The sequence below is a fragment of the Coregonus clupeaformis genome, chromosome 25 (genome assembly GCF_020615455.1).
Source record: "Coregonus clupeaformis isolate EN_2021a chromosome 25, ASM2061545v1, whole genome shotgun sequence".
Taxonomy (NCBI): Eukaryota; Metazoa; Chordata; class Actinopteri; order Salmoniformes; family Salmonidae; genus Coregonus; species Coregonus clupeaformis.
Window position 1 is genome coordinate 30882368 of NC_059216.1, and position 7077 is coordinate 30889444.

General features: G+C 39.9%; 1 protein-coding gene across 4 annotated transcripts in view; it reads right to left on the bottom strand.

Annotated features, from left to right (window-relative positions):
• The window catches only part of mipol1 (mirror-image polydactyly 1), a 92181-nt gene that overhangs the window by 61457 nt on the left and 23647 nt on the right, over positions 1-7077 (bottom strand). Inside the window, exon 1 of one of the 4 annotated variants that reach the window (XM_041848090.2) lies at positions 6770-6886. The exons of the other annotated variants lie outside the window; for them this stretch is intronic. The gene's annotated coding sequence lies outside the window, so the exon portion shown is untranslated. Of the gene's footprint in view, positions 1-6769; positions 6887-7077 lie in introns of those variants that run through there. 4 annotated transcript variants of the gene reach the window in all.

Here is a 7077-nt window from a genome sequence, read left to right on the forward strand (position 1 = left end):
AAGAATTTCCATAATTCCTTCAATGCTAACCAGTTTCCCAGTCCCTGCCGATGAAAAACATCCCCCCAGCATGATGCTGCCATCACCATGCTTCACTGTGGGATGGGGTTCTCGGGGTGATGAGAGGTGTTGGGTTTGCGCCAGACATAGTGTTTTCCTTGATGGCCAAAAATTCAAATTTTAGTCTCATCTGACCAGACTACCTTCTTCCATATGTTTGGGGAGTCTCCCACATACATGCCTTTTGGCAAACACCAAACATGTTTGCTTATTTTTTTCTTTAAGCAATGGCTTTTTTCTGGCCACTCTTCCGTAAAGCCAAGCTCTGTGGAGTGTATGGCTTAAAGTGGTCCTATGGACAGATACTCCAATCTCAGCTGTGGAGCTTTGCAGCTCCTTCAGGGTTATCTTTGGTCTCTTTGTTGCCTCACTGATTAATGCCCTCCTTGCCTGGTCTGTGAGTTTTGGTGGGTGGCCCTCTCTTGGCAGTTTTGTTGTGGTACCATATTCTTTCCATTTTTTAATAATGGATTTAAAATGGTGCTCAGTGGGATGTTCAAAGTTTCTGATATTTTTTTACAACCCAACCCTGATCTGTACTTCTCAACAACTTTGTCCCTGACCTGTTTGGAGAGCTCCTTGGTCTTCGTGGTGCCGCTTGCTTGGTGGTGCCCCTTGCTTAGTGGTGTTGCAGACTCTGGGGCATTTCAGAACAGGTGTATATATACTGAGATCATGTGACAGATCATGTGACACTTAGATTGCACACAGGTGGACTTTATTTAACTAATTATGTGACTTATGAAGGTAATTAGTTGCACCAGATCTTATTTATGGGCTTCATAGCATAGCGTGAATATACAGTTGAAGTCGGAAGTTTACATACACTTAGGTTGGAGTCATTAAAACTAATTTTTCAACCACTCCACAAATGTCTTGTTAACCAACTATAGTTTTGGCAAGTCGGTTAGGACATCTACTTTGTGCATGACACAAGTAATTTTTCCACCAATTGTTTACAGACAGATTATTTCACGTATAATTCACAATTCCAGTGGGTCAGAAGTTTACATACACTAAGTTGACTGTGCCTTTAAACAGCTTGGAAAATTCCAGAAAATGATGTCATGGCTTTAGAAGCTTCTGATAGGCTAATTGACATCATTTGAGTCAATTGGAGGAGTACCTGTGGATGTATAAACACCATGGGACCACGCAGCCGTCATACCGCTCAGGAAGGAGACGCGTTCTGTCTCCTAGAGATGAACGCACTTTGGTGCGAAAAGTGCAAATCAATCCCAGAACAACAGCAAAGGACCTTGTGAAGATGCTGGAGGAAACAGGTACAAAAGTATCTATATCCACAGTAAAACGAGTTCTATATCGGGGGTGGCACCATCATGCTGTGGGGGTGCTTTGCTGCAGGAGGGACTGATGCACTTCACAAAATAGATGGCATCATGAGGAAGGAAAATTATGTGGATATATTGAAGCAACATCTCAAGACATCAGTCAGGAAGTTAAAGCTTGGTGGCAAATGGGTCTTCCAACTGGACATTGACTCCAAGCATACTTCCAAAGTTGTGGCAAAATGGCTTAAGGACAACAAAGTCAAGGTATTGAGAGTGGCCATCACAAAGCCCTGACCTCAATCCTATAGAAAATGTGTGGGCAGAACTGAAAAAGCGTGTGCGAGCAAGGCCTACAAACCTGACTCAGTTACACCAGCTCTGTCAGGAGTAATGGGCCAAAATTCACCCAACTTATTGTGGGAAGCTTGTAGAAGGCTACCCAATCCGTTTAACCCAAGTTAAACAATTTAAAGGCAATGCTACCAAATACTAACTGAGTCTATGTAAACTTCTGACCCACTGGGAATGTGATGAAAGAAATAAAAGCCGAAAGAAATAATTATCTCTACTATTATTCTGACATTTCACATTCTTAAAATAAAGTGGTGATCCTAACTGACCTAAGACAGGGACTTTTTACTAGGACTAAATGTCAGTAATTGTGAAAAACTGAGTTTAAATGTATTTGGCTAAGGTGTATGTAAACTTCTGACTTCAACTGTGCACGCACCACTTTTAGGTTATTTATTTTTTATAATTTTTTGAGACAAGTTCTTTTTTTCATTTCACTTCACCAATTTGGACTATTTTGTGTGTGTCCATTACATGAAATCCAAATAAAAATCTATTTAAATTACAGGTTGTAATGCAACAAAATACAAAAAACGCCAAGGGGGATGAATACTTTTGCAAGACACTGTACTTGTATGATAAGGATAAGTATCATTATGGATTTGAATTTAACTGCAATGACTTTTAAATCCTTGATGACACTTTACAAAGTATTAAAGACTATAATCAACCATTAAAACAACCTTTTATCAATCTGACTGTCAATTTAGGCTATAATTTCTACATTTGCTGAACCAAAGGCATGCATGATATCAACTCAGAAGCCACGTATGCCACCTAGCTGTAACAAAAGCAGGCTATTGCAACATGGCAGCTAGGGTACTTACTTCACCGAGAGCTCCTTTTTCAAGCTAGATATCTTGTGCTTAGCTCTTTGTAGTGCATTTCTAACATCATCAACTCTAATTTTTGTAGCCATCAGCCAACTGTAATTCCACCAGGGTGCTGTAGTGACACTGAATAGCTACTGTTCTGGGCACCTCAGTTGCAATTTGATACATATCCATGACAACACTTCTCACAGCATCTCAAAGAACATCCTGGTCAAATGAACAATAGACTCTTCAACTCACCTGTCACGAACAGCCAATGGGAAAGAAGCATGCACCGTGTCTGTGTATTCACTTACAGCTCTCTCTGAGGTACTAGCTAGTAAACACAACAAGCTCTCACAGTATCACTGCAGTATTAGACGTTTATCCACGTTTCTCCAAATGTCAAATTTCGAAGTTGCTTCAAACATCAAATTTCTAAATGTTTTTGACACGCTGGCAGGGTTTCCATTAGGAACATGTGGCGCCTGACAACGTGACCGGGAAGATTTTAATTGACCAGCCATTTGACATATTTACCAAGGTTATCATCCAAGGTGCTCAGAATGACAGAAATCACATTTAGATTATGGTAATCAATCTTAACAGAACATGCAAGTCATGTAATGAAGCAGCCAATAAAACTTCATTTTCAAACATTTGCCAAAATGCAATTCGCGGCATATCACCATTCTAAACAGCACACCTGGGAAAGCACCATTCTAAACAGCGCATCTGATAGCGGTTTCATATGTGACAGAGATGAAAATCTCTGTTAGAAATTTAGAAAGAGGGGGAATCTAAAGATGCAACAACTAGGATGGGTTGCTAATATGACTAGGATTGCGCTTCTGGACAACGAAAGAAAGTTGATATGAAAACCAATAGAACAGCAGAGAAATGGCATAGCGGTGGGTCGAATAGGGAACTAAATGGAAATACATTTGCCAAAATTGTATCATTACTCTTGTCTATACAGAAACAAATAAAATAATTGAAAATACTTCACCAGAAAGCATGACTTAGCCACAGAGGAATCGAGGACCATTACCTTCTTTTAAAAAATAGTTCTGGATTGTTTCATATCACAAGCTCGTAGGCCTACGCCTATTTGGGAAGCCCGCAATTTGGGCATCGCGCGTGGCAATAGGCCTAGCTGATTATTGAGTTGCAGCTGTCAGTGAAAAGCATCTAAAATATATGTGAAGATAATGTGTCCGAGTATAATTTAAAATGTTGAAACAAGAAGAAGGGGAGGGGTGTGTGGCGAAGATATAGGTGTGTCTCTCTCCAGAATGGCTCAGCTGTCTCCCGCTATTCTTGCACATTCATGGTTTAATTGTGTGAATTGTTTGCCCTTTCATTTTGATCAATTCCCCATTAACATGTCACCTGTAGTAAATGTAACGTTAATCCCCACCATTTGGTTACATTGATATCTGTTAATGCATCGATTAATTACAGTAATTTACCGTTCTCATTCTTCCACACTTGTGAGAAACAAGTTTTGGTTTATTTCATAAACCATCACCATACATTTTGTAATTGTCTTTTGTTTGGAGTGCTCCATGTGAGCAATGAGCATGTGTCTGGTTTCTCTGTCCTGATAACGTTGAGGGAGCGCGCACGCCTGAGCATGCATTGAAGTACCTGGCCTGCTGCGCGGAAATGTAGTAAAGTGTTTAACATCCATTGCGAATGTTAATATATTAAAACTATAGTTCCTCACAGTAAGCTATTTGAAAAATCTTTCCAACAATCACCCCCTCGATAATCACCAATCATTGGTCTGAAAGAGCAATGGAAGTTATAGGCCTACTGTTGCATTGGCCTATAGGCTATGAGTTTCATGCGCTCATTTCTTTCGCCACCAATGGATCACGGTGTATCAATGTGTCCATATGGCAGAGGCTGGTGATCTCGCATTAGTTTACTTTTAACATTTAGATTTTTATCATTTTAATTAAGATTTTTATGATTAACCACGTGACAATTATTTTGATAAACAAAAACGTTATTATTGAAATGAAACTGTTCCACGAAAATGTGCATAAAAACTGGCAAGCAAAACCGGAGAAATGGAAGGATAAATTGAAAGTTTCCCCAAACTTGAAACTCACACGCCGCCTATGAAGTCTTTATAATTGCTTTCATGTTTCCATGGTGGGATTTTGCCTATAGGTTACTTTGAAGCAAGGTAAGACATGCCTCATAATATGAAATAAAACATTCAGGTTTCAAAAAATTATGTTTTCAAAATGCATAATGCCTCCAGCTCACATTGTAAAGTGGTGGGTGACGCGCTGATAGCCTTTTGCCTGCACTTGAATGGTGAATGTGAGGTGCGCTTCAATTACCAGTTGAGAAATACAAATAGTTGATATTTTTAATCTTGCACCAAAAGTGTTTTTAACCCACAATTGCATTTGAGGAGCTGCAGGAGTGACCCTGCTCAAAACAGGCTCTGTATCCTGTGCGCATGTGATAGTTGTGTTGGATAAATAAGATACATGATGACTAACGAAAATACACACAGGCCAATTTATACTGAACAAAAATATAAACACACATGTAAAGTGTTGGTCCCATGTTTCATGAGTTGAAATAAAAGATCCCTGAAATGTTCCATATGCACAAAAAGCTTATTTCTCTCAAATTCTGTGCACAAATGTGTTTACATCCCTGTTAGTGAACATTTCTCATTTGCCTGACAGGTGTGGCATATCAAGAAGCAGATTTTTGTAGTTTTTACCCCATTTTCTCACTAACTGCTAATTACGACCCCGTATCATCGCTGCAACTCCTCAATGGGCTCGGGAGAGGCGAAGGTCGAGACATGCATCCTCCGAAACATGACACGCCTAGCCGCCTACTTCTTAACACACTGCTCGCTTAACCCGGAAGTCAGCCGCACCAATGTGTCAGAGGAAACACCATTCAACTAGTCAGCTTGCAGGAACCAAGACCGCCACAAGGAGTCGCTAGAGCAATTGAGAAATCTGCAAATTGTGGACAAATTCTTTGTTTTATTGAAAGCGTATGGTTTCAATAAAACAAAGAATTGGTCCACAATTCGCAGATTTCTCAATCGCTCTTTGACTGACAATGGAGCAGAGCTAGCAGTGCACAATGACATGTCACACTTTTTTTTTCAGCTTTCCAGTTCTAGACTGCACAGAGAGAGAGGGGGAGAAGGCAAACTCCACCTAACTAGTTTCAATGTATGGAACCACTTGGGAAATGTTGGATTTTAGGTAAACTTCCCCTTTAAGGGTTAAGTGTAGGCACTTATTCCGAATGGTTAAGGTACGGGTTAATGTTTGGGATAGGGTTAAAACATCAAATAAAAAAAACAGTGTCCACCACTGGTATCAAACACACAACCTTCTGATCCAGAGTTATGGGATAGGGTTAAAACAAAAAAAACTGTGTCCACCATGCATGATCCAGAGTCATGGGATTACGCCCATCCACAATCCCCGTCCACAACGCCCTAGCAAAACTAGATGGTAATAGGGCTAACTGTTTCCCCTAGTGTCCGGTTTTGAAGGCATTTCCCGACCTCCTCAGGACATGGATAGACGTCCAATTTCGAAGTATATCGTGAACAATCTCCCTGAGTAAACAATGTCGAAGTACATGGCTATTATACACCCTAATTTTCTCAAGATCATGGCATGCCCCTAAAATAACAGTCTGGTCTTTGAGGGATTCACACCATAACATATCTTATTTTGTACAGTCCTAAATGCATAGTACAACATTGTTTTGCTGCCCAACTCAAGCTGACTAGGCTACATTATAGAAATCAGATACCATTTGTATTGTACACTTTCTTGACAGCCAAATAACGTTACGCGATGCAGTATTATAACAAGCATATTATGCCCCTATATTTACATTTGTTATGGCATGCCTAAAATGTCAAATAGTTGACATGGAAGCTATAGCCAAACCCGAACTTTTACGTTAGTGTGGCATATCGTTATCAATCTAAGTTCTGCGCACATTTCGAATCTAAAAACATTCGCCACGTGTACAAATGTCATAAATTAATCTGATGCTTTCTCAGCCGCGAGGGTCAAGCAAAGATCCTCCCCCTGTGTCAAGCTAGGTAGCTAGCAAGCTAATGTTAACAAGGAAAGCTAGCTAAATAGCTAGCTAACTTCATTGAAAAGTAGCTAATGTAGCTAGCTAAACATGTAACTTTTATTTTCACAAGACAGTATAGCGTTACATTGTTGAAGCACTTACCACAAAATCGGAAATGTGACCAGAGACCGGTTTATCTGTGCTAATAAAAACCTATTGAATTATTCAAGCAACTGAATGCACACCGCTACAGTGCTTTCTGTGGATTGAGGAAGTTTACGTTCCAAGTAGAACTCTGTTATTGATGAACTTTTGTCCACCAGGGAGCAGTCGATGATTAGCTAAAGTAAATCATTCATAAACCTCAATACAGATGCTTCTCCCACGAATGTTGAGAAAAGAGAAGGAATTTAATTACATGTATGAATGTAAAGAAACAAATGGTAGGGGGTGCTTCTGTTATTGATTAG